This window comes from Benincasa hispida, chromosome 4 (assembly GCF_027475165.1).
Source record: "Benincasa hispida cultivar pf3 chromosome 4, pf3_genome.v1.1, whole genome shotgun sequence".
NCBI classification, from domain to species: domain Eukaryota; kingdom Viridiplantae; phylum Streptophyta; class Magnoliopsida; order Cucurbitales; family Cucurbitaceae; genus Benincasa; species Benincasa hispida.
This window is the reverse complement of record NC_143481.1, coordinates 22,014,384-22,038,571: the sequence shown is the minus strand read 5'-3', so window position 1 is coordinate 22,038,571 and position 24,188 is coordinate 22,014,384. Positions and strand designations below refer to the sequence as shown.

Below are 24,188 nucleotides of genomic sequence, written 5' to 3'. Positions count from 1 at the left end.
AACATAAGAATCTCACAGTTCAAACTAATGGACGAGACTGTAGGATACGTTGACACATTTTCTTCACCCACTTACTATGAACTACTTCTCCCATTCACCTTGTTATTGACCTATGCAAACACTTTCCAAATGGAGCAGTCAAGGTAAAATTGACACGAAGCTGAGCATGGATCTCACGGTGTGAACTCTTGAGGACGTGAGAGCTAAAAACGATATATCAATTATATTGTTAATCTTCCACTTAAGTGTTCTAAATGTTTGAATATTCTTTAACTTAGGTTTATTACGGCTAATTTAAAACAACCTAAGTCTATATGTTTATGATCCAAGTATAACGTTTATATTTAGATTTAACCAACGATGTCTAGGTTTTAAAACTAATTTTAAATCTCACACCGCTCATGCAGGCTCATAAAACAGATTAAAAATTATCGTCATTTCAGTCATAATCCCTAGGTAGGAGGTGTTACATAAACTGTCAACCTAAATACCCCCAACCTTAGACAAAATTGTGAACTGATTGAATTTGTAACCAAATTTATAAGATAACAACCTATTTTAACTATTAAAATAAGTTGTTAACCTAAGTGAACATGTTGTTTATCTTTGTTATGGATTTTAATGTCTAATTTAATTTTATAACAACTTACAAAAATAGACATGTTAATCATCCATAACATACATCAAAGACATTCAATATTTAACATAACCTTTATATTAAAACAATTGAAACCCTATACATGCATACTATACATTATAACATTTTAGAGTAATGCACTATAAACTCTCTAACCCTAGAGGCGCCGTTTTTTTTTTTTATGTAATTTCTGAAACATTCTCTCAAATAATATTGTTCTCCCTTTTTCCGTGGACGTAGCTAACACACTGGTAGTGAACCACGTATATCTGTGTGTCGATCTTCTTTATCTCTATGTTCTTTTTTGTGTTCTTTAATTGTCGTTTTCGTAACATATAACATACTTTCAATGCATGTAACATGCTTCCTATGGTGAGATTTTAATTCTACATGACATACTTTATGCACAATCAAGATTTATTTAATTATAACATACATCAAATGCATAAATAATTAAACACAAACTGATATGGTTTTAGTTTTGGTATTTTCAAGCAATCAAAGGCCTAACTATTACAAAAATAAGCAAAAATTGGCTTTGTTAACCTTCTGGACCGCTCAAACCGCCTTGAATCGGGCCTCCAATGTAAAAAATGGGCTGAACCGAGAAAAACCCATTGAGTACCGTCAAGCAATGAATACTTTCAAGCATACCACCCAGTATCGAGTATGCTAATGTGCATTAAGTATGACATCAAGCATCATCGAACATCGAGTATTTCACAAAATACCATCGAGTAGATGCCATCGACCATTGAGTAAGGCATCATGCATCGAGCATCGAGTATTTCATGAAATATCATCAAGTAAACACATTGAGTACAATCGAATATGGCATTGTGCATTAAGTATTTCATGAAATACCATCGAGTATTCCTTCGAGCATTGAGTATGTGGTAGTGGTTTGAATTTTCAGTTCCTGCTGCTCGACCTTTTTCACTTCTTTCTTCAATTACATCATAATTTCAACTCTAATGACTCCAACTGAATCAGACACTTAACACTCATCAAGGCTCATCAAACAAGAGCCAATTACAAGAGTTACAACATAATTGAAAAGATTTAAATGCCAAAACATTGAAAAACCATATTAGTTCACCATTTTCATATAGTTTATAAAAAAAACACTCACTAACCTCAAATTAACGATAATTGAGTGAATAAATCATGCTCTGATACCAATTGATGGAGTAAACTAACATGCAGTGGAGAAAATCAAAATCAATAAGTACACAAATTACACTTATTTTGAGTTTAAAACATGCTTTAGAATAACTAATTCGTAAGAGGGTTTGTTGAACACAATATCTTTGATGAATCTTTTTCTCAACCAGCTCTATGAAAAGATGCTTCAATCTACAAGTAGACCACCATGAAGATCTTCTCTACAATTCTTTTGCAAGGATTATGTGGTGAAAACACTAAATTGAGTTGGTTTTGATTAAGACTAAAGAAGGTTTGGAGAGGGTTTCACATTTTGCAGAATTCTTGTAGAAATTCTAAATGCTTGCTTATGATTCAGCCTAACAATCTAATTTATAAAGCTTCATCATGCAATCTCAAAGCTTGCATAAAGGCCATCTCATTCTTTATGAATTGAGTGGAATTGGATGAATAAGGTGATTGCACCTATAGTGGAGATTTCCAACTTTTGGAAATTTCCATTTTGTGTTTTTAAAATTTGTTTTCAAAATTGATTTCTAAAATCAATTTACTAATGAACTAATTTATTTGTTTATTAGTTTTATAAAAATTAATTCAATTAATTAATTTTAAATAAAACTAGTTAGTTAAACCTTTTAATTAATTTTGTTAATTTAATATCTAATATTAAATTAATAAAATACCATCACTACAATGAATTTAATTTCATATAATTAATATTTAAATCATAATTTAAACATTAATTGATTCTCCAATTTGTCTAATTATGATAAAATTAAACATTTCAATTGTATCAAATACAATTAATAGAAACTCTAATTGAATTTGAACATTTCAAATTCTAAACCAATTTCAAATCTCATCAAGATTACTTAATTTACTAATCTAAATTATATGCTAGTAGAGGAACCTTATAGACATACAGATCATGAGCTCTAGATATTTGCAATTAATTGGTTAAACTCTTTAAATCGAATTAATCACTATTCGTTAACTATTTAGACATTCCTCTATAGCTCGATAGTTGCACTATTCTCACTGTAGATATATTTATATCCATTTTAACCATAATCGACAAGTCAATCATTCACAAGTCGTTCATATTTACAGCTGGGTCAAAGATTACCATTTTACTTCTATAAATACATTTTGCTCCTTAAGCTCCCATTGATCCTCTATTGAAAAATTGATTTATAGTCCAACTTATAAATCATAACCCTCTCTTTCATGAAAGGGCAGGGCCCTGTTGTTCAAGACAAGGCATCAATGCTTAAGAGAAGAAGCCATCTGTTAACCCTAAATCGGGTATGAGTGAATTCCATATTGCAATGCTATGTTCCTAGCTATCTATCCCATCTTATCCCCAAAATGGGAGGCTTATTGAGTAGTGTTGTTGCACTACTCTCATCTATGCAGATCAAAGGATAATCCCAAATAAATAGGAGTTCATAGTTAGCTTAGGATTAAGATCGAGTTACCCTAGGTAATTGAGTTTAAGATAGTCAGTTTTAACAGTAAACGGTTGTTATAAAGAAAAGTGACTATTTCAAGGTCCAGTCTTATTCAAAGTCATTGCACAAGATGTCTCCACTCACATGTCTCCACATGAATGATTTTTGGATCACATCATTTGTATCAGTATACAAAATGGGCCGCATCCAATAGTGTCACTAGAACGAGGTACTTAATCTCATCCGTATACTTATAGACCATTTTGACTACATATAAAATTTAATTCTCTTTTATATCACCGCATAAAGTTAAAGTATTCATGTTATAACCATAGATTTGTTTATTGGATTTTCATAAAGGAATGCAATATCGATAATAATTGAATAAAATACTCAACACCATTTTTTTTATTGATAAATAGAATATATTAACAACATTTACGAACTATGAGTTTAGGGCATTCCTAACAAGCATTTCACCGCATCTTTAGAGCGCGATCCCTAAGTTCGACCCTGGACTCATCAGGACTCTGTTAAACTTACACTTGGGTTTGATTAGATAAAACACCGTGTTTACACATTTAAGGAAACCAAAGCATAGAATCGTTTCATCGCACCTATAGAAACACATCAAAGTTTTTGGTATCGTTGTCGGGGATTGCGGTAACCAAAGCTGTGTTTTTTTTTTTAATTTTTTTTAATTTTCGTAGTTCTCAAGTATTGGTGTATTGTATCTCTATATGTGGCAGAGGTTCAAACATTTTATGAGTAAAGGATTAGTGCCTGAGTCATTATACGACCCAGAAATCGAGAAGACTTTTCATAGAAGAAGAAGAAATAAGGAAAGAAAACAAAGGAACAGGGCTTAGATCAACAATGAAGGAACTCTAAAATAGAGAACCAGTGAGCGGAAGCGGATCGTTCCAAACTCCATTATGAAAGAACAAAGACATTTATAGTCTAAAAGAATCGATTATGCACAAAAACTAAATTACAACATGCTTCTTCAAAATAAATACAAAGGGATCAAGTATAATACCTTTGAAGAACTCTTTCTTCACGTATTTCCTTTGATCAATCTCCAACGCGTCCAAATAAAAACTCGAACATAACCAACAATTCAACAAATAACACGAATTGGAAAATCCTTGATCACAATCGAGTATAACTCAATCCTCGACCCTTGAAGAAAACTCGACATCACCATAGGGCTACTTTGGTATTCTTGGAGTGAGAATCCAGAAGTTGTGGGCTTTGTATGACTTTGGATAGAAGGAAGAAGGAGGTAAACGATTGAGTATGCGATCAAACGATCATATAGAAGAAGAAGCCTATCGTATAGACTTGCTACTCGATCGTGTGGTAAACGAGTACTATCATATAATAACTTGACGCTCGATCGTTTATGCTCTTTAATACTATCGTTTCGTAAAACCTTTTTACTTGATAGTTAATCTTTGTAAGATGTTACGACCGACTGATTTGGAAAACAAAATTTTCTTTTATCTCATGATTACCATAAAACCGTAAATAACCTCCCACTCAAGTTGGTTATAGAGAAAAAGAATTATTAATTATCATATAATTAATAAATTATAAATAAATACAATAACTAACTTCTCATATTATGTTTATAGCCTATAGTTTTAATATTGCATCATATGCAACATATTAACCATAGTTCTTTTTCTATTTTATGACATTTAATATAAATCATATTTATATTAATTCTTCCAATCTAATAATGTATCAAATACATCATATCAATTATATCACATATAATTGAATCAATTTAATTATATCACATATAATAAAATTTCCTATTAAAATCTGATTCTCAACTTGAACCCATTGAGCTACCAAGAGGACCTTATGGACCTGTAGCTTGAAGCTCCAACGGTATGTGAATAGCTGACTAAATTCTGTAATCACGATATCCACCATCCGTTAATTGTCGAGCACTCCACTAAAGACCGATAGTTGCACTCTTCGCACTATAAATATATTTCTGTGTCAACAAGTATACACCAACCATCATGGTGCCCCTAGAGATGGACCACCTGAGTTCCATCAAGGATAGAATGGACACCAATGGGCGTCCAGCTCATCATAACAACCAGCAACTTCACCTCTAGGAAATATGTTCAAATAGTGCATACAGAAAAATGAGGTGGTTCTGCAAAGTCAAGCAGCCTCCATTCAAAATCTTGAACTTCAAATAGGGAAAATTGTAGAAGAATCGAAAAGCAGATTCCAAGGATCACTACCAAGCAACATTGAAGTTTCTCATAATGCGGGAAGTTCAGGTAAAGAATAATGTCACGCGGTGACATTGAGAAGTGATTGAACAATGAAGGAAGATCAGAAAAGAGAAAATTCAACAAGCAAATCTATCCATAAGGTGCATGGACAATCTTTATCAATAGCCTGACAAACGATCAACACAAAATTTGGTCACACAAACTCCATCAAATGGAAGTTTAGAGGAACATAGAGATTCAACTGAGGAAACTTCAACTCTAAATGCATCAGAAGTGCTTAACCCTCCCTATCTGCAATGGTTGAGGAGAAAGAATGATGAAGGGCAATTTCAATGTTTTCTTGGAACGTTGAAACAACTTCATATCAACATTCCATTAATTGAGGCGTAGGAACAAATGCAATCTTATGTAAAATTTTTGAAAGATATTCTTGAAGGAACTCGTTTTAAAGAGATCCATGAGCGAAAGCAGATCGTCCATATTCCGTTTCGATTGAAAAACACAAATTTACAGTAAAACATATAGATTATGCATTCTAAGAAAAATTACAGCATGCTCTTTAAACAAGAAATAGAGTTCAAGAGATTATACATTTGAAGAACACTTCTTCTCGTAAAACCCTCGAACTGTCATGAACTCTACAAACAACAACAGAACTTGAAGACCCTCTTCAAGAAAATCACGAACCAAAATAGAAGACACGACCACTTAGAACCATAGGTATACTTGGGGTGAGAGTCCAGGAGTTGGGGTCTCTAACTGTTTTGGTAAGGAGGGATTTTGAGTTTGGAGGAGGGAGAAGATTGAGGAAGACACTATCGTATAGAAAGCTTCTCAATCGTGTAGTGTATCAGCCTATTGTGTAGACTCTATATTTTTTGTGTTGACTTATTAGGGAAAAATAGAAACTTATTTTCATTTATCCCATTTGCCATAAAAAACTACTTAACCACCCATTAAGATGGTTGGAGAGAAAAAAAGGATTATTAGTCAAAATAATAATTAATATGAATAAATATGATAACCAACTTATCATATTATATTTATAACTTATAGTTTTAATATTGTATCATATACAACATAAACTATAGTTCATTTTCTCTATTTTTTGGTGTTTAATACAAAACATATTTATATTCAAATTAACAACTATGAATCTCATTCATAGAAATATATATGAATCCCATTCAAATATTTATTTCCTCCATTAAACTATAATGTATCAAATAAATTATGACAATTATATCATATATAATTGAATTAATTTAATTATATCACATATAATTTAATTCCCTCTAATTAATTTGAACAATTCAAATTAACCTAAAAACTGATTCTCAACTAAATCCTTTTGAGCTACTAAGGGAACCTTATGGACCTGTAGCTTGAAGCTCCAACGATATGTGAATAATTAATTAAATTCTTTAATTACATTATCCACCATCCTTAACTGTCGGGCATATCCATTAAAGATAGATAGCTGCACTCTTTGCACTACAGATATATTTCTGTGTCCATTGGATATAACAATCAACAGTACAATGACCTTTCACAAATTGCTCGTAAGTATAGCCAGGCCAAATTACCATTTTACCTATGTAGTTACATCTAACTCTTTAAGTACCATGATTCCTTTAATGAACAATAGATCATAGTCCCACTATGATTAAACCCCTCTCAGGTCAAGAGAGGGTGTGGTGCCACATTGTTCAAGACCCAGAATCAGTCTTTAAGGGAGCAATTTATCTACTTACCTCTGCATCGGGGAAGGAGTGAATTTTATTTTTTGTAGCTGAATTTGCAACTCTCTAATTAGACGAATCCTCAAAATGGTAGGCTTATTGAGTCGATGATCTGGCCATTCTCACTCATACAAATCAAAGGATCTCCCTCATACACAAGAATTCACAACTTACTCAGGATTAAGGTCATGTTACCTATGGTCATCCTGGTGAAATGAAAGTCTCTATTATGAACGGTGTTATATAATGAGACTAAACATTTCGTGGTTTGGTCTTATACAAACTCCTTTATATAGAATATCCCTACTCGCATGTCTAATACATGAATGATCAGGATCAGACGTAGGAAAAAGTAGATTATGAACTTTACCCATTGGACAGGATTCACAAAACAGAGACTCTTTATTACATTTAATTGGTAGATTACAATCACTAATGACAGAATTCAAAATTTTTTGTGAAGGATGTTCTAAATGTCTATGCCAGAGGGCTTTAGATACTGCTACATTAATGCTTGCTATTTTTCCTGACAAAATCAATGCAGAGGTGTTTTTATTTTTGTCTATAAGCCTTCAGTGCTTAGGATAACGATGCTAATCAAATCCTCATTCATCTTCACAGCCACTCGATCTAGATGATATAGTCCATCCTTAAGATTTCCTTTCAGAAGAGTTCGACTCGTACCCTTGTCCTTAACAAAGCAATGAGAATCATGAAACTCAAAATAAATGTCGTTATCTTTAGCTAACTTTGACACACTCACTAATTTTTTTGTAATTTCCGGCATACACAACACATTTTCAAGCAGAACAACGTTGTTTCCATCAGACAGAAGGTGTTACCAATATAAGAGATTTGTAGTTTGTTACCATTTTCAACAATGAAATTTTCATTACCTGAGTATTCACCTGGGTTATTTAGATTGACATAGTCAACTGTAACATGATTTGTGGCTCCACTATCCACATGCTAGTTTGGATCCACAACGGTTTCAGGTCCGGCAAAGGTGTTCGAATTTTGAGTTACTACAAAGGCAGTGGGATTGAGTCCAATATTGTTTCCAGTATTTGTGTTATGTCTACCTCTGTTTTGCCCAAAATTTCCGACGAACTCTTTGTTAAACCAATTGTAGCAGACAAGGTCTGAGTGTCCATACTTACCACAGACTTGGCATGTGGGTTTGTTTCCACGTCCACGACCTCGTCCTTGACCGGAGTTAGAATTACCATTTCCTCCTCCTCGTTGCTGATTAAACTGAGGTCGAGAGTTTGGCTAGTGATAGTTGTTCATTTGTCTAGCATCATTGGGATTCCGACTTTGGGCTACATTCACAGTAGGTACAATGTTGCCTAAATTATTTTGAGAGTTTTGATGTTCTAGATCTTTTTCAAAGATGAAGAGCTTGGATTGCATATCCAGCAATGAAATGTCTGGTTTTCCTTGTATGACTGCAATCACTGGGTTGTAAACTTCTTCCAAGCTGAGGAGGACCTGAGAAATTAATGAGCGTCTAGGTATAGGGCTGCTGGCCTGTCCTAAGTTATCTGCATTAGTTTTCATAATACGCAAGTAATCCTCCATTTTTGAGTTACCTTTCTTTGTTATATGAAATATGTGATAGAGGAAGTCCTCCTTTGCTCTCGACTGCACACCGAAGAGATCTTGAGTGGTTTCCCATAAGTCTTTTGCATTGTTGAAGCCAGTTGTAGAGCCACTTCAGGGGTCATCAAGTTGTACAGCCATTCGAGGAGTAAAAGGTCTGTTGTGACCCATTGTTCGATCAGAGAATTGATTGTTTTGGAACGAGCGAAGCTTGACGAGGCTTCATCGACACTTTCGGTAATGTCTCCACTTTGAAGGAGGCCTGACTTTTCAGTTGTTGTAGTGATGAACTTTGAGGGACATGGTTTTTCGTCTGTGAGATGGCCTTCCAGCTTGTAGCTTCTTAGGATTGGTAGTGTTAATGTTTTCTATAGCAGATAGTTGCTCTGGTCAAGTTTGATCGTAGTGATCTGATTTAGCAGCTGGTTTAATGGTGGATTATTGAAGGTGGTGGTGGATGAAGAAGACGAACCGGTGGAAAAGGCATTGGCCATTGATGGCTCTGATACCAAGTAAGAAAACAGAAAAGAGAGAGAAAGCATTGGGATTGAATATGCCTATGTATTTTCTCTATATTGTATGATAAATGATATAAGGCTTATATAGCCGTTAGAGAAGAAAAATGTAAAAAATGAATAGAATATATTTAATATAGATGTACACTTGTGATTGGTTAAATGAAATATTACTTCTAACCAATTACTCTTCTAGAAGAGGGAGGATTTGGCAATGGTGCAACTGACTTGGAGGTGCCCTTTGTATATGTGTAATGCTGACTGAGCTGCTGATGTGGCTTTCTCTAACAATAATGGCCTATGCCCTTATTCTTATCAACTCTTCTTCAGCTCTTGTTTGTTTCCTTTATATGGTCGACCGATGACTAAAGTTTACCATCTCTATGCATTTCTCCTGTACTTCTAATGACAACTTTATATATGATTTTGGTTTTTGTTGTTTCACCAAATTAGCTCATAGATTAGGTGAATTTTACTGAACATAGTATTCTAGGCGATGTTGATTTTTGAGCCTCATGTGCCTTGCACTATTTTGTAGATTATCATTTCTTGTGGATGGCTTGGTCGTTGGTTTAAAAAATGATACTAGAATCATATTGTACATGCCAAGTTCTCATTCGATTCTTTGATGTATATTTTCTCTCTCTCTCATTATGTTGAAATGAGCTCCATCAACAATCTTAATCTTGGTTCTCAATATTATTAACTAGGTTTAAGGTCAGATTAGCCTTTTATCTGGCGGAGTATTAAGTTTTGGGCTGGCGCACTATGCCTCATCAAAGTTTGAGCTATTGGCAGAAGAACTTTTAATGAGCAACTCAGAAATCAAAGTAACATTTTTTCTCTATGGCTTACAATTATGCTCTTCATGCCCGCAGTACATCTATTTTCTCGCCTGTTCATGATTTAAAAATGGGAATCAATGTTGGTTAAAATCACATTTAGTCTATGAGATTTTATGGAGTAATACTTCAATTGACAACTTTAAGTTTGTGACAATTTAATCTTGGTACTCTCAAATTTATAACAATTTAGTCTTTGAATTTTAATAAGTATCAATTTAGTCCTTGTATTTTAAAATTTCGTAATGATTTATTCCCAATGATGAGAATACTAAAAAGATTTGATGAATTTTTTTATACACGTAGATTGATAAACTAATTAAAGGCAAGGTTTTCTATAAATTATAATGACGTAGTAATAACGGGTAGAAATACACATTATTATAATGCAAATAAGTAAGACAATGAGAGAATGTGACGGTAAAAATATACAATATCATGTCCAAAAACGCTAAACTAAAGAAATTGCGATCACATGCGCCCATCGCATAAAAGTAGCTAATTTATTTATTTTGTGTAGTAAAAATGCGTTGGCGCAAGTAAAATTGCGATCCAAGGAATTAGGCGTCTGCGCGCTTGAAAGATTGCGATTGCAAAGTCATGTTATCGTATGCGATCGTGAGAAGTTGCTCAAGAAGGTGGCTGCATAAAGACTGCGCATTAAGGTGACAACATAATAAATCATGATGGGACGGAAAGCTAATGACGGTTGCATCCGAATTTGGTTTACAAGCCGTTAAAGCTACACTGTAGCAAGTACACTCAACTTTCAGTGACCATTAATTGGCACATCAGAGCAGGAGATTTAATGACCGTTCATCATTGCAATCATTAGAGAGAAAGGCTGCTTCACCTTGAGCTCTATAAATACCGAAGGCCACCATTGTAATAAGGATAGCGATATATATGAGTTAGAGAGCTGTTAGTCTGTTCACATACATACTTAGATTTAGAGGACGGAGACGAGCTAAGAGACGAAGAAGCCGAGAGATCATTCCCGGACAGATCGAGAGACTGCCGAAAAGCACTACAAAGAAAGAGAGGGCTAGCACTTGCGAGAGCAAGAATATTCATCTGAACAGAGTTGGAGTGAAAAAGACGGTGTAAAAGGCCACGGGAAGCAAGACATTGCTACCGGATTTCTTATCTCTATTTTTCATTGCTCTTCTATATTCAACATTTTATTTATAGAAAATGGAAATCTCATTTCAAACTATGTCCAATCTCTCCATACTTCGCATGAGTAGCTAAATTTCCGAATGGGTTGAGAAGTACTTAGCTAGCATGACCTACGATTTACATTCTATGCGATTATCTTGTCTTATGTATGCATTATTCACCCTTTAGAGATACTTGAGAGAGTAGTCTAAAGATAGAATCTAGACTTGAGAGAGTCAGATTAGAATCTAGGCTTGAGAGAGTCAAATTAGAACCACATAAGCAAGAAATAGAAACTTAGACATAAGTTCTATCGCTATTTACATATCGCATGCACCCTAGAAATAGGATATGATAGTATGCGGTCACCTTGTTTTATGTGTGCATCATGCATCATCACATAGACAAGAATAGAGGCTTAAACATAAATCCTATCAACTTTTTCGTATACATCGCATGCGTCCTAGAAATAGGAATTATGGCATTTGCATTGAGAGATGACATGCTGTTATTTGTGGGTAGCATGATCGCATAGCTTGTACGTAATCTTAGGAAGTGTTAGTTAAACCCCTTCTCAACCCGTTCACCGCATACTCATTGTAACTCTCGATTTCATCAACTCTTTGTTCGAACTCTGTCGTATAGGAGATATTCTTTATCAAAACATCATCAAACTTATTTGTTTTCACCACCGTAAGAGAATCAAAATAGCTGTCACATATTTACTCAGTAGTCCCTGTGTTCGACCCTGGACTTACCAGGAAACCTATTGAGGCTTATACTTGGGTCTTATTAGGAAAACTTGCATATGCAATGCATAACACATCACCACAACTTCACACCATAATCGCATCACGTTTACAAATGCACCACCTAGTCGTTACATAATCAAAATTAACAAGGAAGTTTGATGTGATTTTTCATGATAGAGATTAAATTGTTACAAGTTTGAAAGTATAGGGACTAAATTATTACGTGCTACAATTCAAGGACTAAATTATTACAAATTTGTAAGTATAAGGACAAAATCTCTACAAATCGAAGTTTAGGGATAATATTGTTACTTCTGTGAAAGTTTAGAAACCAAAAATTATTTTTAACCATCAATGTTTGTTAGGGTGAAATCTTTTATGTTTCATGCATGTGTTGTTCTCTCTCTCTCATTGCTTGTCTTTTATATTGTGTGCTTGTACTTCTATTTTATTGTCAAATTTCAACTTATTGAATGATGTTGAAACCCTAGCAATAATGCTTAATGGTTTGTCTATACAATCATGCACACGGTACCATGGAAATAATCCTTAGTATTGTTATGAAATCGACAATTAAAAAACACAAGAAGGAACGTAGAGATAGAGAAGATCGACACACAGATATACGTGGTTCACTAACGGTGTATTAGCTACGTCCACGAGCAGAGGGCAAATAGTATTATTAGGGAGAATGTTTTCAGAAAATTACAACAAATGACGTGTCTAGGGTTAGAGAGTTTATATAGCACACTACTCTAAATCCTAGGGTCACAATCGTAAATAACTACAAATAAATAAATATGTTAAATATGAATTCTGAATAGATTTTGGAGACCCCGTAGTTGGTTGTTCGAAGCACCAACAAATAAATTCAAGGCATTCCAACAAGTATAGTTTCGCTGTATCTGAAATATGATTACTTAGAAAATGGGTAACTAGGGGATGATCCTCGATACTGTTTGTAATCCTAGTTGTAAGTTGAAACTTTTTTTTAGTGGTGGTGGTGTAAGAAATAGCTATTTAACAAGGAAGGAGAAATAAGTTTTTCCTTTCTTGGCACTGAAAATAAGTGCACTGCATCGGTAGTATTAATATTATATGCTTTCGAGTTCTCTTTATTTTTGTGTTCTTTTGTATATGCAATCGGCTCAGGGTAATTTATTCTAGATCTTTCGCGTATATAGCACTTTGGAATTGTCAATTTCCAATATATTATAATTTATTTACGTCGTGATTTGAGAATTCTACAATTCCAGGTGTATGGGGCTCTACGCATGTCAGTGAAAATGTTTTTGATGTGGAATCTAAATTGCTTATAGATGGAGGTGGGGATTCTGGCGTCGTGATATCCTTGCTTGAGGCCAGTAACTTGATAGTTCTTCGGGTAATTTAATCATAACTTCCTTGACATTTATCTTTCGTAGCCTTCCATTTTATTTTATCTGATTCTTTTACTTTTGATATAGGAATCAGTTAGAAATTAATAAGCTAGATACATTATGGATAACACATTCTTAGATATATTTCTAATTTCAAGATACATGCATTTTTAGATACATGTAATTGTTCAAGTACATGAATGGTATGTATACATGTACTTCATTTATTTTGTGTCTTTTAAAAAGTGTCTCTTGAGTACTATATAAAGAGTTCATTTCTCTCATTTGTATGCAAGAGAAAAGAATCAAAATCAATAGATGCAAATTGAAGTTTGAAAAGAAACTGAGTTTCAAGAGAACAATATTCTTCTCTTGTGCTTTCTTGAGTTTACAAGTTTCTTCTCTTAAAAGTTTGTGAGATTTAGAATGAATTTAGAGTGGGCTCGTCAATGCTCTCAACAAAGTGTTATCAGAGCAAAAAGATTGAAAGATATCATTTAACACAAGCTTTCCTCTCTTCTCGCTTGTGAGAGATTTAGAATGAATTTAGAGTGGGCTCGTCAACGCTCTCAACAAAGTGTTATCAGAGCAAAAAGATTGAAAGATATCATTTAACATATTGCAGCCTCAACTTTCTCGCTTTGAGGCAAAAAACTATAGACAGTGGAGCCAACAAATGAAGATTCTTTATGGATCTCAAGATCTTTGGGATATTGTTGACAGAGGATATCCGAAGCCAGAAAGTGAGGATGATCTTTCACTATAACAACTCAATGAGTTGAGAGATATTAGGAAAAAAAAATAAGAAGGCATTATTTTTCATCTACCAAGCTATGGATGAAAATATTTTTGAAAGAATATCAAGAGTCTCCACTAAAGTAGCATGAGATGCATTGCAGAATTTGTATGAAGGAGAAGAAAAGGTAAAATTGGTCCGATTACAAACACTTCGAGCTGAATTTGATACCATTCGAATGAAAGATGCTGAAACTATTGAAGATTTTTTCAATCGTGTTCTCTTAATTGTTAATCAATTGAGATCAAATGGAGAAATAATCGAAGATCAAAGGGTGGTTGAAAAGATCCTTAGAAGCATGACTAGAAGATATGAGCATATTGTTGTAGCAATTGAAGAATCCAAAGATTTGTCAACTCTCTCCATCAATAGCTTAATGGGATCTCTTCAATCTCATGAGCTCAAATTGAAGTTGTTTGATTCTACTCCTTCAGAAAAAGATTTTCATATGCAATCCTCCTAGAGGGCTGTTGGTTGAAAATTGGGGATGGGGTAATTGTGAACGCAATCATGCGTTAGACTTAAGTTATGCGTTTACACCCATGCGTCAGAGGTCATGCGTTGGAATGAAAATGCGTTAATCTAGTATGCAATGACCACGCGTTTCTATCACAAGTTTCCTTACGCTCGCGTCAAGTATAATGCGAACGCAAGTTTCTTGGGTAATCCGAGGTCGAACATAGGGACTTATCACTCAATAATGTTTGTGAAGCAATGCGTTTGAGGCGATGAATACAAATAAAAAGAAGAAAGTTTAATGAATTTACACACTACTTCTACTCCTAACTAAATAGATTGAGCAATAGAAGACTTACGATGAGAATAGGTAGATACACAACAACCATTAATGCATAGTAATTTTTATTATCTTAAATCGCCCGAGTAATCCCAGCTCGTTATATTAACACATCGCACACCTCTCGGTGATCAGCCACATGACTATATCTCTATAGTACATAGTTGTGTCGAGCATAAGATTGTACCTATCTTTAGGAACAATGCATAATTTGCTTTAGTATGTTCCATCTCTTACCTTCTCAGGCAGTTAGACGCGGCTATTTAACTTATAGACAAGCATTGCAACAACCTATAGACAAGCGTTGATATAGCCTTTCACCAAGCAAAGAGGATTAACTCACTATACTCGCATAACACAAACCTCTCGGTGGGTTGCTACATGCGTCCTATCTTTAGGCTACACAATTGAGTATGCGATCGTCTTTGATAAATATATGATGAAGGTAAACGATGATAAAGATAAAGATGATGAAGAAGATGATGTTGAAGGAATCAAAATATGCATTGATTACAAAATGTCTTAATATCTTAAGCTAAAATGTAATACAATACAGAGGTTAGAAGAGAAATGAAGAACTCTGCATCAAGGTTGCTAGTGGTTCCATGGATGAATGGTGGAGATGTCTCTCTCGAGCTCTATCTCCAGCGAAAGCTTTGGTCGTCACTCAGTCTGGTTTGTGGAGTGAAGAATTCTCATTGAAAATCTTGCTCAAGCTCTCATCCATAAGCGCAAACCTTTACCTTGAGGCAGAAGTTCGGATGTCTTGAAATGAAGGTCCAAGGGGCTATTTATAAAGTTAAACGCCGACAACTATCATGATTGCGTTATGGCTCCACTGCTGCTTTTGTTGTGGTATGGGCATTGTCACATTGTCTTATCTTGTTGATACTCTCAAAGTATGTGTTTGAGCTTGATTCAGCGAAGTATCAACGCATTTTACCCATCTTGCGATCTTCTATTATGGTTATCACTCCGTGGCCGCAATCTCCAAGTGATTACCGCATTTACTTGATCACCGCAACTTCCATTGATGGATGCATGCGATCCAACTTTCAGCGCATGCGTTTGTCTTTGCGGTCGCCTGGCTTCAGCACATGCGTTTGTCTGCGATTTCTTATTTCCAATGCATGCGTTTGATTCCTGCAATAGCTACAAAAATAGACATTTTGGCACAGAGTAACACATAATACTGGGGTCAATGAGGATTTAGGTATTAATCGACGCAAAACTCAATTTTCACAAATTCTAAGTATTATCACCGCATTTTCTACTTATTAGCCTTCATAATTCTAAATAAAAGGCTTATAATAACTGACATTTCTGCCAGTTATCAAGGGTGATCTGTGGAAGAAGAGGTGGACGTGGTGGTAGAGGCAATGGACGATCCAACGTCGTAACAAATTCAGAGTCAGAGAGCAAAGACAATCAATCTTCTTCAAATAGAGGAAGGGGAAGAAGTTCAAATAGAGGAAGGGGCAGAAGTGGTGGTTGTGGAGATTTTTCTCACATACAATGTTTCAATTATAGACGTTATGAACATTTTCAAGCAGACTGTTGGTCTAAGAGCTAATTCTAATCAAGCAGAAGCCACTCTAATGCATGAGCAACAGGATAATGATCAAGGTCTTCTCTTCCTCACATTCAACGTCCAAGAAACAAGCACTGAGGAAATATGGTATCTTGATAGTGGTTGTAGTAACCACATGACATGAAGAAAGGATACTTTTATATCTTTAGATGAATCTCATCAAAATGTAGTGAAGACTGGTGACAACAAGAAGTTTGAGGTCAAAGGAAAAGGAGATATTCTTGTCAAGACAAAAAAGGGAGCAAAAAGAATTACTGATGTGTATTATGTTTCAGGTCTTAAACACAATCTTTTAAGTGTTGGGCAACTTCTCCTAAGAGGACATGATGTTATCTTTAAAGATAACATATGTGAGATTAGAACTAAGAATGGAGGTCTCATAACGAAGGTATGTATGACTAACAATAAAATGTTTCTAATTAAAATATGTTATGAGAAGCTTGTTTGTTATGAGACTTTAGGAAATGACTCTTCATGGTTGTGGCATTGTCGATTTAGGCACCTGAGTTTTGACACTTTGTCTCACATGTGTCAACAACATATGGTGAGAGGAATGCCAAATATTAAAAAGGAAGATCCACTTTGTGAAACATATTTTTTCAGAAAGCATCATCAAAATTCATTTCCGGCTGAAGGTTCTTGAAGAGTATCAAAACCTCTCGAGCTTGTCCATACAGACTTATGTGGACCCAAGAGAACCACTCAACATGGAGGTATTTTCTCACATTTATTGATGACTATAGTCGGAAAACATGGATTTATCTGCTAAAAGAAAAGAACTCTACTTTCGAATGTTTCAAGACATTCAAAGCAATGGTGGAAAATGAAAGTAACTTGAAATTGAAAGCATTGCATTCGGATTGTGGAGTTGAATATATAGTCTTTGCAGATTTCTTGAAGGAAAATGGAATCAAGCATCAGAAGACTATTTGAGGAACTCCTCAACAAAATGGAGTTGCAGAGAGAAAAAACAGAATAATAATGGAACTTGTAAGAAATATATGGAAGGCTAAGAGGCTTCCAGATCAATTTTGGGGAGATGCAGTAACTTGTGTTGTTTATCTCCTAAATCGAGCTTCAACTAAAAGTGTACAAGGTACTACTTCTCAAGAAACATGGAGCGGATTGAAACCAACTGTTAGTCACCTAAGAGTGTTTGGGTGTATTGCTTACTCTCGTATTTCAGATGAGAAAAGAGGTAAACTAGATGATACATCAGAAAAATGCATTTTTGTTGGGTACATTGAGAACTCCAAGGCTTACAGATTATACAAACCTGTAAGTAAGAAAGTTATTATTAGTCGAAATGTCAAGTTCGATGAAGAAAAATTCTGGCAATGGGATGCACCAAATAAAGACCAGAATCCATTACTTGTTGACATGAATGGCAAAGAAGATGCTTGAAACTTGGAGCTTGAAGAGACTCAACCACTGACTTCACCTTTTTCATCACACACCACAAGTGATGAAGAAACTACTCCAAGGAAGACAAGAAATATTCAAGAGATCTATAATACTTTAGGAAGAATACAAGATGATGAACATGCTGATTTTTCTTTATTTGCAGATGTTGATCCTATATACTTTGAAGAAACAATTCAAGATGAGAAACATAAAGATGCAATGGATCAAGAGATTGGTGCAATAAGAAGAAACGAGACATGAGAGTTAGTCAAATTACCAGAGAATAAAAAAGCTCTTGAAGTCAAATGGATCTATAGAACAAAACTGAAGCAAAATGGAGAAGTGTAGAAACACAAGGCCAGACTCGTAGTAAAAGGTTACAAACAAAAGTTTGGTGTGGATTATAAAGGAGTTTTTGCACCAAGAACTCGCTTTGAGACTGTTCATTTGATGTTAGCCCTTGCAGCACAAAATAACTGGAAAGTTCATCAAATGGATGTCAAGTTAGCATTTCTAAATGGGTATTTAGAGGATGAAATTTAGTTTAGCAGCCCCCTGGTTATGCCAAAATTGGAGAAGAAAATAAGGTGTGTTGATTGAAGAAAGTATTGTATGGGCTAAAGCAAGCACCAAGATCTTGGTACAAACGTATCGATGATTTTTTTTTTTAAGGATGGTTTCAGAAGATGTCCATATGAACATGCTCTGTATACCAAAGAAGATGAAAATTGTAATTTCTTGATTATTTGTCTATATGTTAATGATTTAATCTTTATGGGAAATTCAAACATGATGATTGACGAGTTCAAAGAGAGCATGAAGAAAGAATTTGAGATGATTGATATGGGTTTACTTCATTACTTTCTTGGTATTGAAGTTAAACAAGGTGATAATGAGATTGCAATTTCCCAAAAGAAGTATGCAAAAGATTTGTTGATAAAGTTCAAAATGGAGAATGCTTATCCTGCTAGTACTCATATGGAACTGGGTTTAAAGTTAAGCAAGCATGATGATAGTGAAGCTTTTAATGCCACCATCTATAGAAGTCTTGTTGGAAGTTTAATGTATTTAATACAACTAGACCTGATCTTATGATCTCAATAAGTTTATTGAGTAGATTTATGGCATCACCAAAGATAAGTCATTAGGAAGCTGGAAAAAGAGTTCTTAGATATATTCTTGGAACTGTTGATCATGGAATCCACTATAAAAGGAATGTGGATAATGTTCTTGTTGGCTACAGTGATAGTGATTGGGGAGGAAATATTGATGATTTCAAAAGTACTTCTAAGTATGTATTTAATATTAGTTATGGAGTAGTTTCGTGGGCATCAAAGAAGCAGGATGTTGTAGCATTGTCAACAATGGAAGCTGAATACATTTCTTTGTCTGTAGCTAGTTGTCAAGCACTTTGGCTTAGAAAGGTACTACATGAACTGAAGTGTCCTTATGAGAAAGGCACCGTCATGTTCTGTGATAATAAATCATCTATTTCACTTTCGAAGAATCCAGTTTTTCATGGAAGATACAAATACATATATCATTTCATCAGAGAATTGATCAAAGATGGAGAAGTATATATCAAGTATTGCAAGACACAAGATCAAGTTGCAGACATATTCATAAAAGCATTAAAGACAGACTTATTCTTGAAAATGAAAGAAAAGCTTGGAGTCAAGAAAGTCTAGCTTAAATGGGCATGTTAGAAATTAATAAGCTAGAAATATTATGGATAACACATTCCTAGATACATTTCTAATTTCAAGATATATGCATTTTTAGATACATGTAATTGTTCAAGTACATGAATGGTATGTATACATGTACTTCATTTATTTTGTGTCTTTTAGAACGCTAACTTGGGAGTCCATGGACAAGGTTTATTAAACTTGTCAAGTCCTGGAGATTGGATTGAAGCACAACGTCTAATTTTGTCTTTATTTTATAGTATTCATGTAAGTATCACTCAATTTGCTTTTTGATTGACTATAAATTTTTATACTTACCTCATGTCATAGTTGGATCAACTATGAAATGCTTACTCTTTGAACTTTTTATTCTAGGACTAATTTCATTGATGGTATGAAAATTATAAAAGAGGGGATGAAAGCCATGTCCCATGTTAGGAGATTAATTTATTGGCTCGTCTATGCCTATGACAATAATGGTTTAATTAAAACTAGAAATATAGACGAATGTACATTCTCTTCCACAAGGGCCAGAGCCTTCGGCAAGAAAAATCACGTCTAAGAAATCTCAATTTACTTTATTAGAGGCTTTTGTGAAATGAATTTGATGGAAATGGTAGGACCCTGAGAACACGAATAGTAAAGGGTCAAGGCACGATGGTCAAGCAAAGAGCAAATACCTGCAAAACAGAAATACGTTATAGGTTGAGTCGCGGAGCTCGCTCTCTTTAAGATATTTCACGGCTCTACCCAAGTGTGCAAGCATGTCTGAAGATTTGCCACATCGTCCCCGGGATAAAACAACCAAAAGGAACCCGATCGAAAATGCACCATGATCGATCAGCCAGAACACACATCCTTTCTAAATCCACTGCTCGGAAAACTAAAAAGGAAGATTTAGGAGAGGAAAAAAAGAATGAAGTGAAAAATGAATTGTATTTTCGAAATGCTGAAGGCCACGCCTTTTATAGGCCTTCAGCGTGGAACGGTATGGAGCGAAAAAGGTGGTGAGCCTCAGAACCTGCACGGACAAAATGCTTGTGCGCAGATGAAAGTGAATGAAGTAGACGAAGCTGATCGGGGAGGACCTTTCCTTTCTTTTTTTCTTCCGGTTAAAAAAAAATATATATTTTTATTAAAAATTAATAATCATTCCCGGTTTCATAAAAATCATTTTGAAAGAAAGCTGGTGGACTACTAACTTCTAGAAATGTTTCATGAATTTACCATCCTGAAATTAAGTTGATTCTAGTGCATGCGATGAGAAATAAAGGCATGCGTTTCATCATTGAAATCATAATTGGTACGAAAAAAAAAATTACAGTGATTGAATAAAGTAATCACATTCAATGATTGCGCCAAACTGAAGAGGATGTGATGATAAAATTAGCAATGTTAAAAATGAGATGTGAGAGTGCACAATTTGGAATAAAAAAAATTAAAGAAAGATACAACCCCTAAATTTGTTTTTTTGCCCGCATCATTTGTGATCGCATCATTCTTTGTGGGCGGTTGATTCCTTGTTTGTGATGGGTTGAATGAACTGGTCGCGTTTTTCGGTTATCGCGTAGCTTTACCGCAATCGTTTATCACGATCGTTGCTGAAAATCACGAGGGTAAAAATTATGAAAGACGGAGTTGGAAATTCCAAAGAGTAGTATTTGTACAAAAAAAAAATAATAAAGTAAGTTCATGAAAGAAAGATAATACTAAAAAAAATTGCATCCCTGAAGAGTTTATGATACCTATCATCGCAGGGACCGCTTGTTTTTTCTTTAATCTGGACTTTTCACGTCCACGGAGGTTTTCTCTCATTTTCTTGATCTTCTGGGATATTGATCACCTCAATCCGGAGCTTTTTCCCATTAATGCTCATCCCGATTTCTCCCTTGTGCACATCAATTCGAGCACGACTAGTCGATAGAAATGGTCGTCCCAATATGATGGGCGCATCTACGTCCGCTTCATGATCCAGAATGATGAAGTCTGCTGGTAAAATGAATTTATCAATTGAGACCAAGATATCTTTCAACTCTCCCTCAGGATGTACTCGGGACTTGTCCGCCAGCTAGAGAGTCTCCGTCGTGGGCGTTAGTTTTCCCACATTCAATTATTTGAAAATTGAGAGTGGCATTAAATTTATACTCGCCCCAAGATCGCATAGTGCTTGAGCGATGTAGACCCCTCCAATAGAGCAGGGTATCGTGAAGCTTCCTGGGTCGCACATTTTTTATGGGATTACGGTGTTTGACCATTGCGTTACTACCACCGTAGCAATCTTTTCTTCATCATTCTGTTTCTGTTTCAATCTTTGCGGGAATGGTGGCTATTGTACTTCTTCTATTTTGTGTTCTAGAGGCTTGGAGGTGGACCCAACTTCTAGGTTCATTTTCTCGGGCTCTTTTGATTCTTGTGTCAACGTGTTCTTAGGTTCCACCGCATTCGGATTGGTCCTGGTGGGCTCTTTCCCTTCTTCCGTTGTCGTCTTTCCGCTTAGCAAGGAGACTGCTAGGCATTGTTCCTTTCCTGTGTTCCCTAGGTTGTGAAGGAGCTCAATTGAGCTTTGCAACGTCCCTTGTGGTCTATTTTTAAGCTCACCCACAAACTGTCCTATTTGAATTTCAAGATTATGGATAAAAGAGGACTGTCTCGTTCTTTTCAATGTACTGCTTTAATAGGCTCTCCAGGGTGGAAGATGGCGGTGCTTGTGAGCTACTAGCTTGTTGTTGCAGTTGACCGTTTATTCGTGGGAAAAATCATGGCGGCCCTTCCTTTTGCGCCATAGGTTGATATCTTTGTTGATTATTTTTCCACTCGAAATTGGGGTGGTTTCTCCACCAGGGGTTGTAATTGTCAGAGAAAGGGTTGTTCTTTATGAAGTATACTAACTGCGGGTTCCTTGGGCATTCTTCAATCGAATGCGATTCTGCACAAGAGGCACAACTTGTGCTCGTTTGATCAAATGTATTGACATGCCCTCTTTGCGTTCCGGGCTATTGATTACGATTCCTTGTATCAGATTCATCATCGCATTCATTTGATTTTGTAGGGATGCGATAACCCCGTTGTTTGTGTTACCGTCTCGAATTTTCAATCGTTGATCGCTTTCCCTCCAATCTTCGTGATTCTTTGATATGCAATCAAGAATATTTTTAGCCTCATCATAAGTTTTGTCAAGTAGACCACCAGCTGTTGCTGCATTCGCAGCCATTTGCGATGCAGGGTTCAAACCGTGATAAAATATCTCCATCTGGAGACAGCCAGGCAATCCATTGTGCGGACAATCTCGCACCAATCTCTTAAACCTCGCCCAGGCATCGTTGAACGATTCCTCAATTTCCTGTTCAAAATTTGTAATCAACTTCCTCCTTCTTATGTTCTCAGTAGGAGGGAAGTATTTCTTCATGAACTTTTCTACCACTTATTCCCACGAGGTTATCTCCCTTAGTTCGAGAGAATAAACCCATTTCCTTACCTGATTGCATAACGAAAATGGGAACAACGTTAGTCGAACTTCTTCAGCTAAGATGTTTGGGAACACAAAAGTGTTACAGATTTCGATGAAACTCCAAAGATGGGCATGCGGATCCTCGCCACGCCTTCCACCAAACTGTCCGGTCGTCTAAATCATCTGTAACATAACCGGCTTCATCTCAAACCTCGATCCGTCCAGAGCGAGCCTCATGATTCCTGGGGAGAAATCATAGAGTTTGGGCAACACATAGTCCCGGATGAGTCTATTGCAGTCATTCGCTAGGAGAATGGGGTTTGCCCTGATGCGATTCTGGTGTACGTTTATGGTGATGAGTTATGCGTTGCACATGCAAGTTTTCCTAGTAAAACCCAAGTATAAATCTCACTAGGTTTCCTGGTAAGTCCAGGGTCGAACACAGGGACTACTGAGTTACTATGCGACAATGAATTTGATTCCTTTGTGGTGAAAAAAACAAATAAGTTGGTTGGTATTTTGTTTAAGTATGCGAGGAGTCAAGTAAAGAGTTGATGAAATCGAGAATTACAATGAGTATGCGATGAACGAGTTGAGAAGGGATTTAGCTAACACTTTCTAAGATTGCGTTTAAGTTATGCACTGATGCTACACACACACAACAACATGTCATCTCTCAATGCAAATGCCATAGTTCCTATTTCTAGGATGCATGCGATGTATACAATAATGTCGATAGGACTTATGTCTAAGCCTTTATTCTTGTCTATGCGATGATGAATGATGCACACATACACAAGATGACAGCATACTATCATATCCTATTTCTAGGGTGCATGCGATGCGTAATAGCAAACAGAACTTATGTCTAAGTTTTTATCTCTTGCTTATGCAGTTCTAATCTGACTCTCTCAAGCCTAGATTCTAATATGATTCTCTCAAGTCTCGATTCTTTCTTTAGA

At 35.5% G+C, this 24,188-nt stretch overlaps 1 non-coding gene across 1 annotated transcript; it reads left to right on the top strand.

The window, feature by feature from the left end:
- Nucleotides 1-23,044: 23,044 nt before the first annotated feature.
- LOC150036574 (small nucleolar RNA R71) lies at nucleotides 23,045-23,151 on the top strand. Its single transcript, XR_016529446.1, has one exon. It is a non-coding gene; the product is annotated as a small nucleolar RNA R71 (small nucleolar RNA).
- The last annotated feature ends 1,037 nt before the right edge of the window (nucleotides 23,152-24,188 follow it).